This window comes from Crocodylus porosus, unplaced genomic scaffold (assembly GCF_001723895.1).
Source record: "Crocodylus porosus isolate Cpor-Errol unplaced genomic scaffold, CroPor_comp1, whole genome shotgun sequence".
Classification (NCBI taxonomy): domain Eukaryota; kingdom Metazoa; phylum Chordata; order Crocodylia; family Crocodylidae; genus Crocodylus; species Crocodylus porosus.
Genome location: NW_017728947.1, coordinates 68,875,094 through 68,882,683, shown reverse-complemented (window position 1 = coordinate 68,882,683; position 7,590 = coordinate 68,875,094). Strand labels below are relative to the sequence as shown.

The 7,590-nt window shown below is 43.0% G+C and overlaps 1 long non-coding RNA gene across 1 annotated transcript in view; it reads left to right on the top strand.

The window, feature by feature from the left end:
* Positions 1 to 7,590, top strand: part of LOC109321632 — a 17,171-nt gene that overhangs the window by 9,527 nt on the left and 54 nt on the right. The window contains exon 2 of the long non-coding RNA XR_002104117.1: positions 3,474 to 3,476. This is a non-coding gene — a long non-coding RNA (uncharacterized LOC109321632). The remainder of the gene's footprint in view (positions 1 to 3,473; positions 3,477 to 7,590) is intronic.

Genomic DNA, 7,590 nt, shown 5'->3' with positions numbered 1-7,590 from the left:
AACTGGCCAGTTTGGCCAAGAGGTGATCATGGGATACCAGATCAAAGGCTTTTTTGAAGTCAAGATATATGACATCAATCTCTTCTCCCTTGCAGATTTTGCCTTGTAGATCACATTCCCCTTGGTCACTCAGTACAGGATAGAGAACATGTACACAGTCTAGGAGAAGTCCAAGCCCGGAGTGCCAAAGAGGGCACTGAAGGCAGCAAAGAGTGATTGCTGCAGGGGGCCAGTCCAGGAAGTCATGAGATCATCTCCTTCACCTCCTCCTTGCAGAAACGGCAAGCCACTGACATCACCCATTCAAGGTGGTGGTGGTGTTGGTGGACAAAGGCACTTGTACCTGGGCGGCCATGCAGCAGCCTTCAATGGGTATCACCAGTTCTCTTGGTGATAAGTAACTTTATACAGGGTGCACCAGGCCATATATGCTTGCTCTGATGTTGCTGCCACTGGGCACTACCTGCAGGTTGTTTCGGGGCAGGTGATGACGATACAGACATGATGCACTTTGACTGTCCATGTGTACAGTGCTTTCCCAGACCGGATCTTGAAGCAGATCCCACACCACTGTTCTCATCGAGCACAGGGAAAGACACCAGGGTACCAGGCCTGCCACTCAATCATCACTGTCCATGACTGGAGAAAGAGGCAGTGATGGGGAAGGTCTCATGGGGATGGCAGTCAGGGAGGACTTGTTAAATGTGGAGGTGGTCCTTCAGGGCAGCAAGCCCATTTGCTGTGGCGTCATTGTCATCTACACTCTGTAAGAGATCAACCTATGTCCTGAAAAAGCCCACTGTCTTCCACCATTCATTGGGTGCATAAGTGTTAATTAGGATGAGGCAGAGCTGCTCCAAAGTAGCTTGAACCATTTAACCAGAGACTACTTCCTGGGCAACCATTGAAACTGGTTTCAGTTTTTGCAAAAGGAGGAGAGATCTGGTGCCATGTCTAAGGGGGGCTCTTCCCCTCCAGGCAGTATCCCAGTCTGCCTCAATGGCCCCATTCGTGAATCTCTCTTGCAACAAGGTGAAGTCTAATTGCAGACGCAGAAACAGCGAAAGTTCTAATCAGATTAACATGCCTGTAAGTGAGCTATGGACTGGGCTACTTTGTTATCAAAAGTTTTAGAGCATATCTCCAATAGCCAAATCTTTTCTAGGTTTTTATTCATTTGCAATGTGTAGCTAAAAAAATAATCTGTTACTCTAAGTGGTAAAAGATTGTTACCAGCCCCCTTCTGGCAATGGAAGTGGTGGAATTTTACCAGGAATCCCCTAAAAGGCATGTAATTTTTCTACTCAAAGATTAAAATCAATCCCGTCTTCTCTATTTGAGCATATTGACACTTAGTTTTTGTTAGTGCTTCTCTCCAGGTCTCAAATTTTGACCATATTGTAAGGTGATTGTGCCAATACCCTCCTTGGAGGGATCCATGGCAACCTAGTTTTGCAATTACTGTCATAGTAACCTCAAGTCCGGGGCCTCTTTAATGAACTCCTTCAGTTTCTCAGTTATTGAAAGTTGCATCCAATATCCAGTAGAGTCCTTTGCACAATGCTTCTCTTGGGCCGTTTTTTCAAACTGCTTGCCAGGTACAAATTTACCCACATAGCTCACTACTCCAATGAATCTTTGTACTTCTTCCTTGTCTGTGGGGCAGGCATATAGGAGGTGGCCCTGATTGAACCTTGATCTAAAAGAACACTTCGCTGAGTTCCCAAGCATGTTATTTCCTTTATATGGAATATACATTCTTATATGCTTAGCTTTAGCCCAGCAGCTCTGCTTCTTTTCAAAGTTGCAAGGAGCCTCTGGACCTGTGCTATTTAGTATTCTATGCATCTTTACAAACTTTTATTTTGCTGCGAAACATCTTCAGTTTCAGTTGTATAACCCAACAGTACTCTGTGAAAATAGCATCTACTGAATCGGGTTGTTGAATGTGTGCAAACGTGTACTTTGTTCTTCTGAAGACACCAACTGAAACTCTGCTGAAGCAGCAAGTTAGCAGTAGGTCTCAAAGCAATTCAGATCCTCTAGACTCTGCCTGGGACAAAGAAAACTTATGTAGGTGCCTGAATCGAGGTAACATTGGGTACCTTTACCTTTGTTCTGTATTGTTGAGAGCTTCTGCACCCCCTTGAAAATGTTTCTTGGTTCTAGTGGTTCCTGGGTCCCTTGAAAGAGACAATTCTCTTGAAGAGATAGCTCATTATATTTTAAAAAAAATAATGGATCCTTTGCTCTCCTGGTGATATTACAGATTGCATTCTTTCTTATCTCTCTCTTTTTTTTTTTTTTTTACTTTAGCTTACATATATTATTAATGGGAATTAGTTTATACTGTAAGCCTTGGGAGTCATGCTTTTATTTCTTATTGCTTATGACTTCTTTCCGTGCTAATATCATGGATAATAACATCTCATTTGCTTGCACTCTAATATCAACAGCTTTATTAAAGGTAACATTTGCTTCCTCACCAGTGGCCCAATCATCTACTGCTGCAATGTTGTCTATTGCTCCTATAAAGAATTCCTCTGACCTGGAGTCATTATTATCATCCTCTTTGCCCATGCTTTGTATATTCTGATGCCACCAGCAAACTCTTCAAAATGATGTAATCCAGTGATTCCCAACCAGCGCCCTGAAACCCTTCTAAGCATGCCACAGGGTGCCATGCAATGTTAGCACTGTTAAATGCACAAACATGATTAACAAGATAAGTTTTCAAATAAAAATCTATAGTTCAAAATACACCCCAAGCTGTTGTGGTTTTTCTGAGTTCTTTACAACAGAAGAATTGTTCTATTATTTTTCTGTAGTCAAAAACAAATGAAAACTAAGCTCTGGTATTTTTCAAGGGGTGCACCTCATGACTATTGAGGGATGCCTCAAATTTATCAAGGGGTGCCTCAAGTTCACAAAGGTTGAAAATCAGTGTTGTAATCATTGCAATTCTTGTATTTTTCCAAAACCCAGACACATTTTTGGCTTGTGTTGTTTGCTACAGCGCACGCAGCTCTATGTGCTGTATTTTTTGGCCATCAGCTTTGACTTTGCATGCATTTGTGTTTCTGGTCTCTTTCAGATAGTACTCTGGATTCTCTTCCATATCCACAGTGTCATGATACTGTCCACCTTCCATTAGCATGCACTGGCCTGGATGCTAGTTGCTTTGCCAAAGGTTAATTCTGGGTAACCTGATAATTTCTCTCATCCCGGGGGGGGTGGGTTCCTGCCCGTGTCCCAGATGCCAAACTAGATCTGGTGCGCTATGAGAAATTAAATTAAGCCCTAAAAAATGGAAACTTTACTCTTCAGCCGTAACAGGATTGAAGTATTGTAATATCCATGATGGTGTAGGAAATATGTAAAGAGAAAGGTGGGTTTTTTTTAAGACAATGTAACTTAAAAAAGAACACTTCCTGCCTGAAAGTCTGCCCAACATTCCCGTCCCAATTATATAGATGGTCCAATAAAAGAGATCTCCCAAAATTACTAGTTTCTCTTCAGCCTTATATTATTCACAAACTTTTCTATGCTTTCACCTTTATTCTGCAAATGAACCACCATCTGCTAAAAAAGAGAAGTCCCCCATCGTATGTTTGTGTGAAACACTCAACAAATTTCTGTGCTATAGTTTCATAGCTGGTGTCCTCGGCTTGAGATAACTGTACGCTATTAAAAACATCAAGCACCTCAGAAACAGCCATTGTCAAAAATAAAAAGTCGCCTTCTGGCTGTCTACCTTCTGACAGCACCCACTGCTTCCAGATATAGTGAACAGTGTTCAAACCTCCTCCAGCTGCCTTAAGCATTTCCAGAGAATGTCAGTTAAAAAGCCACACCAGAACTGCTCCTTTCTTTGACTCGAGGCATTTTCTTAGTTCATTTTACTCTATGTACCATGTTTTGCTCAGAAATGAGTCAGCACCAAAAAGCCTGATGAGTCTGCTTCACTCAGTATCTGAGTTCTAAATGATCAGCATTATGAGTCTCTGTATTACAACCAATTTTCACTAGCTCATTCCAGAGCCCCTATAAAGTACAGTCCCTGTGTTTACCTGACACTTGCACCCAGCCTTGGGTTGAAGTGGTGGTGGGGGGCAGGGGGATGTTAATCAGACACCTATTTAGAACAAATATATAGCATGCATGTCACCTGAGGTCTACTGAGGAGTGACTGCTGGGAAGAGAGCCTGGGTAAACTCTTTACAATCAGGGTAAGAAATCTACATACAATGAACACTCATTGATTGGTCAAATAGCTGCTAGACTAAGTTCTTTAGCACATTTCTGGAGCAGAGATGATAGTACTGCAAACACAGAAGCACCATCCTGGACAGGAAGGGGATAATCCCCCTCTTAATGACACCCATGAGGCTAAACAAGTAAGCTATGAGCACAAGAATGTGCAAAGGAATTTGACAAGTTGCGCAGATTGTAGAAAAAAGGAACTAATTATTTAGGGGCTGGAATTCCTGACTGTCAGAAGGAAAGATTTAAACCAAGATGTATGGAGTTTATGGAGGAGTAGGGAAATTGGCTATGAATACTTAAATATGTCTAACAATAAAGAAAATGAGATTCACAGGACCTGTAAATAAAAGGCTGATTTCTCTAAGTTAAGAGGTAGAATGGTTTCCTTAAAATTCTGCCTCCGATTAGTTAAAGCCTCATCACATGGAGAAAATGTTCACAAAAGCAATGCAACAAAAAGTAAAGTGATTCATTCAGAGCAAACTGGACTAGGTGACAGCTCTTTTTAGTGATGCTCATATGTAAAATGGTAAATATTTTAAAGAAATTGGTTTAATTCTCTTGCAGAATATTTTAATGCCAATGTAAAACTTAAAATATTTTAAAACCTAAAATTGTCTGTTTTTACAAAAACAGAATTAAAACAAGAGGTTCCCCCCAAAAAATCCATTTTTTTCCACGAAAAAAATAAACATGTTTTAGTCATTTCACTATTACAAGTCAAACAGAATGAGAAAAAAATGCTTGCACTTGACTCTCACAATTGGTACACTAAAACAACAACAAATAAGACAAAAGAGAGGGAAAAGTACCAACAAGTGTGTGCTTCAGCTTTGTTTTTTGCTGTAAGCGAAATGATTTTGGCTACCAGTGCATACATCCTTCCACTATGAAAAACAGTTCTTGTAAAAATACCAGTTTCAGGATACTTAATCATTAATGTTCTCTAATCCTTTTTTCCCCCTCCCTTAAATTTTCCTTAGATTATTTGGCTCTCTCTCTGTAGCTGAACTCAAAGGCCAGGATTCCTTTTTAGCAACAGCTGTAGCACAACAGCAATTTGAACTACCATTTTTCAGTCCTAAAACCTGAAATATTGAATACTTTATGTGCTTAGGCCAGCTCAGATTTTAATGTTTGATTGAAATTATTTCAATTGGTACTCCTTGGGATGAGAATACAATTCAAAACTTAAGCTTTTAGAGGAACTTAACACTTCTGAACCTTTATCTTCTGCTTCTTCCATATTGCAGCAGGGCATTATGTGTGCCTGCCACTTTAAGGCCCTGGAGCTGGCAGCCTCCAGGTGCCTAATGAGGGCAGCCATTTTGGGTTCAGGCTGCCCATATAAACAAGGCAGTTTGGCTGCTGCAGGTCAGGTAGCAACACTACTTGGTTAGAGGGCTGCTGAGTTTCATCTGGAGGTACTGGAAGAGCTGTAGGGGATGGTAGGAGGCTCCTGGTCCTGGGCATGACTTAAAACTGCACCCTGCTGGGAGTGGGAGGCCTGGTGGGACTCCCAGTGGTGTGGGAGTTCCCAGGAAATGCCAGGCCAGTTACCAACCCAGTTACCACCAGGTGGGTAACCCCTGGTTTTTGGAGGGCCTGGAGGGCAGACCCTGAGAGAGAAAGTGAAGGGCTGGGGACTCAGAGACTGAATGAGAGAGTACCCTTGACTGGCCCAGGCTGGGGGCAGGACCAGGATGGTCAAAAGGGCCAGGGGCCCACTGTGAGGGATGCCCAAGAGCCAGGGGCTTGGGGTCCTGACTGGCCTAGGGGTAGGCCAGGACTAGAAGAGCCAAAGGTACTAGGGGAGGACTATGCCCAAGAAGGGAAAATAGATTCAGGAAGTTACATAGCCAAATGAAGGCAGGGAGGCTGCCTGAATGGAGAGATCATACAGGGATCCTGGTAGAAGGATTCTGGGGCCCAGAATGGGGCTGGTGATTATGGAAACATTGAGATGCCATCAGTGAGGCATGGGCTGTGGTGTAGGGAAGGATAGATGTAACTAAGCAGGAGGCTACCCATTTTCTGCATCAGGGCAGAAAATGGGCAGCCTCCTGCTTAGTTACATCTATCAATTAATTATTAAGATCAAGGCATGGTGGGTGAGAAACCAGGCGGTTGGCCCAAGAACAGGTGGGCAGGCCACATGGAGATTGGCCCCGGTTGGCTCCCCTGTTACACCTATCATAGAAAACTAGGGTTCGAAGGGACCTCAGGAAGTCATCTAATTCAACCCCCTGTTTAAAAGAAAACCATGCCTAACTAGATCATCCCAGCCAAGGCTTTGTTTAGCTGGGTCTTAAAAACCTCATGGAGAGAGATTCCACCATCTCTCTGGCTAGCTTTTTCCAGTGTTTGACTACCTTCCTAATGAGAAATTTTTTCCTGATCTCTAACCTAAGCTTCCCTTCCTGCAACTTGTGATCACTGCTCTTTGTTCTGTCATCTGCCACCACTGAGAAGTCTAGCTTCATCCTCTTTCGAACCCCATCTCAGGTAGTTGGAGGCTGCTACTAAATCCCTTCTCAGTCTTCTCTTCTCTAGACTAAATAAACCCAGTTCCCTCAGCCTCTCCACAGAAGTCATGCGCCCCAGCCTCCTAACCATTATGTTGCCCCCTCCTGGACACATTCCAAGTTGTCCAAATCCTTTCTTTAGTGGGGGGGCCCAAAACTGGACACAGTACTCCAGAGGTGGCCTCACCAGTACCAAACGGAGAGGACTAATTGCTTCCCCCAATCTTTTGGCAATGCTCCTATTAATGTAGCCCAATATACAGTTAGCCTTCTTTGTAACAAGGGCTCACTATTGGCTCATATTGAACTTATTGTCCACTGTAATCTGAAGGTCCTTTCCCACAGAGCTGCTGGTTAACTAGCTGATTCCCAACCTGTAATAATGCATAGGATTGTTCCATCCTGAGTGCAAGGTTTTGTACTGCTTATTGAACCTCATGAGATTTCTTTTGGTCCAATCCTCCAACACATTAAGGTCACCCTGAATCCTAGCCCTACCCTCTAGCATATCTACTACTTCCCCCCCAGCTTAGTGTCATCTGCAAACTTGCTGAGGATACACTCCATCCCATCTTCCAGATTTGTTCAATATCTGTATTAACAAACTAATCCTAGGACCCAACCTTGGAGCACCCCACTTGATATTGGCTACAGCTAGATGTGGAGCCATCGATTACTACCCTTTGAGTCAGATGATCCAGTCAGCTTTCTGTCAATGGTCACAAACTCCTGCAAGACCATTTCAGGCTGGACATAAGGAAGAATTTCTTTACTGTCCGAGCCCCCAAGGTCTGGAACA